General features: G+C 35.0%; 1 non-coding gene across 1 annotated transcript; it reads left to right on the top strand.

Annotated features, from left to right (window-relative positions):
• Positions 1–2,909: 2,909 nt before the first annotated feature.
• On the top strand, positions 2,910–3,013 carry LOC115070579. Its single transcript, XR_003849735.1, has one exon. It is a non-coding gene; the product is annotated as a U6 spliceosomal RNA (small nuclear RNA).
• Positions 3,014–3,812: the final 799 nt, after the last annotated feature.

Raw genomic sequence — 3,812 nt, 5'->3', positions numbered from 1 at the left:
TGCATGCAGTCACAATTTTAAAATATAGTATTGTTAAATGGAAGAATGCATATTATCTATTGTTTATAGGATTTCACAAATAAGTTCATATAATTTAGTATTATCATTAAGGAAACTGTAAAAAATTGATGCAAAACTCAAGTAAAATACTTTGAAAATTTTACTTTTCACTTCCATTATTTTTAAAACAGGAAAATGGAAGAAAGGGATGAAGGAGGGAATCATAGGGCTTTTCTTTCTTGATAATAAAATTCATCGACATGCCAGGAATGTGATGCTCCCTCCAGTAGTGTAATATATTCTTTGTGGAGAACGCTGTGCTGTAGACAGAATATAGCTTAACTCCTGAGTACACGGGAGACAGCAGTTGGCATGTGCCCTTCAGTTTGACAACTCAACTTCAGTTTTTTGCATCTCAGTACATCTTTATTACTGCACCAACTGCTCTTATTGCTTAACACAGAAGGAACCATGTTTCTGCATCTGTGAGAAACTGAGTACTTATGCAAAAATATTCTATCAAATGTAGGTATTTGAGGTGATGTCAGATAATGTGATTGCCTTCTTCCCTCTGCCCTCTTGAAACACAGCAAAAATGGCAAATATGGAATTTATTTAGTAATGTGGTTAGATTTAATAAAGGGATAAGAATATATTCTACAAGTAGTAAAAATCTCAGTTACTGGGCCAGAATCTGAAGATTCGGAAATGATTGACTCACACTGTTATTCATTAAAGATATATGTTTTCTTTAAATTGTTTTTCCTGGTTTACTTCTTCATGGGCTAATAACTTTTTTCTGTTCACACAGAGATTCCTCTTTTCTTGATTTCCTTTACAGGGATTACTCTGCTGCTGTTGACAATCATACTATTGTTGATAAACACACTACTTGAACAGAAGGCATGTAAACGTTACAACCTGATAATTTGTTAGATGTCATAGTCTGGATCCAGTGCCTTCTTTTTAATCTCACTCTTTCTTTCTCATGAAATAAGAATTATTTTATATCCACTGTTCTCTGTAAAGTTCTTGCATTCATCTGATTATTACCATAATCTGGGAGAGGGTATGTGGACTTATTAACCATTTAAATAAATTATTATACTACATTGGTGATACCATGTTAATTGCTTCTTCAGAGGAAGAAACTTGAAAAGATACATACTTTATCTGGTGTTGTCTGTGAGAAAACAGAGGTATATTCAATGGTTGGTATGATTAGCTATTTTTGAGCAACCAGACTTGTTATTTGATTAGGATTCACTATGTTTCAAAGATGACATACATAAGCAAGAAGTTGAGAAACTAGTAGACTTTATCTGTGGGAAAATTATATTCTTCACATAGAAATCCTATTGAATCATATTACAAAGTCCTAGGAAAGAAATCTGGCACTAAGACAGAAGCAAGCTCTGCATAATTACAGACCTGGTGGTATAGGAAGTCACTCCAGAATTTGTCACCCAGCAGCTCGGGTCGCCTTGAAATATCTGCATTTAGAACATACGCAAACTAGTCTCTCACAAAATATTGTTAATCAAGGTTCCAGACTTAGAATCAGTCATTTAAAGAACAGCTTGTATCTTTGTACTGGATACTTGTCAAAATGGTTCCTATCAACAGAATATCAGATAATTCTTTGGACAGAATCATGTTTTTACTATTATCTCTGCCAACAGAAAAGAGTGCACCAAAGCTACTGATACAGAAAAAATATTAACAAGAGCTTGCTCAAGAATAAAACTCAGGTGTCTATTACTACACACATGAAAAGGTAGCTTAATTGGCAAGAGTTTCAATCCTACAGCTGTCACAGGACTTCTTCATTAATATGGGATGATTTGAATTCTATGGCATTTGCCTATTCAAGGTAAAACAAGTTCACTAGTACACAGATGGAAGATTTTAAACTGAGACCAGATTTTCCCTTTGAAATCATTAACACTCTGACTACATTTAGAAAAGTTTGATGAAATGGGAAAGGCAAGTCTATACAGTGGACAGAGACACACGATATTTATCAAAAATAGCATAAAAGTGAATTTTCCATTGTAAGTGGGTTATTTGATGTTTTATAAAGCAGGGGCTATAGTCAATGGCTTTACTATATTAATATAAAAATGAATCCCTATGGTAGGGTAAAAGGGAATTCAAAGGTGATACTTGTTTATAGAAATTCTCTGACCACTTAGAGGAAAAGATAAAGTAGGATCTGGGGATATTGAAAAATAGTAACAACAACAACAACAACAACAAAAAACACCCAGCATAATGTTGGATTCTGTTAGAGTCTGTCAAGGTAAGAAGGCAAGGAAAAATAGAGCTGAGCACCCGACACTCTCTTCTGTGCAAGCACAATCACCCACACACATATGTGTGCATACTCCACACACAGACACCACACACACTAAATAAATAGAAAAAAAATATTTTCAAGATTAAATAGCAATACAGCGTTGAGCCTAAATTATATTAATTGTGTTGGTTATCATATGTAAAGAATAATTGGATATAGAATTTTCATGACATATGCTGGCAATCGTAAACATCACTAATTTCTTTTCACCAAATGAAATAGCTAACATTAAAGAGGGAATTCGATAGTGACAGGAGAAAAATTATTTGAAAATGCAGGAGGGTAAAATTCCTCAAGGACACAGTGCACTGCATGACCAGCAAATGAATTACATCAGGCCATTAGCAGTAGTCTCTTGTGGATACAAATAGTTATGAACTGAAATTGACCCTTAGTATACTCTAGTGGTCACTTATCCTAGAGCAGAAGCAGCAGCTCAGAATAGAAGTAAAGGCTTGTAGTGGAATTTCCAAGCAGTTTTTCCACCTGAGATACATCACCTCTCATCAATGTTTACATCTACTGTCATAAAAAAAAAAAAACCTCACGAGTGCTGCTTTGCACCACATAGACTAAAATTGAAATGATACAGAGAAGACTAGCATGGTTCCTGCCCAAGATGACATGAAAATTCATGCCAATTTCCATATTTAAAAATAATGTGTACATGAGGAAGAAGACAACATTAAATGGGCATGTTTATCCTTTAACCTTCCTATAGCAAATGAAATTCTTGTGGCTGGAAACAGGCCAACCAAAGTACAGTTAGAAAGTGTCCTATTAATTATGGATATTAGTGGAATATTACATTGAAGTAAGTCTGAATTAGAGACTCTACAGCATTTTCCCCCATCTTGACATATTCACTAGCCCTAGACCACATTCAGATTTATGCACATCTACAGTGGGTTGTATTAATGAAGAATATGTAGCAATGCTGAACTTAAGAGTGTGTATTCCCTAAAGCTAATAGAGAATGGCAATGATTTTTTTTCCTATACATTCAAAATAAGAATAACTGGGCAGGAGAGATGGCTCAGCAGGTAAGAACACTGACTGTATTTCAGAAGACCCGGGTTCGTAAGCCAGCACCCGCATGGCAGCTAACAACTGTCCGTAACTCCAGTTCCAGGGGAGGACAGCTTCTTCTGACCTCCGAGGGAATTTCAAAACACGGGTACACTAACCTACATGCAGGTAATACACTCATAACACATAAAATAAAAATAATAAATAAAAATTAAAAAATAAGAATAACTGAATATAACTTCACGATGGAGCGGACAGAGAGTTAAAATCTGTCACACCTTTTCAGGCATAGGGCTAAGTAAAATATTTAAAGAATTTATGATTATGATCAGCCCTGTAGGGAAATACTATATCTGGTAAACCGATCACCTGATCAAGGCATTCAAGGTGAATGTCAAATCATTGAAATGGTGAAACAGTTCTT

Source organism: Nannospalax galili, unplaced genomic scaffold (genome assembly GCF_000622305.1).
Source record: "Nannospalax galili isolate Female #2095 unplaced genomic scaffold, S.galili_v1.0 scaffold937, whole genome shotgun sequence".
NCBI lineage: Eukaryota > Metazoa > Chordata > Mammalia > Rodentia > Spalacidae > Nannospalax > Nannospalax galili.
Note: the sequence above shows the minus strand (reverse complement) of the source record. Positions and strands in the feature narration are given on the sequence as shown.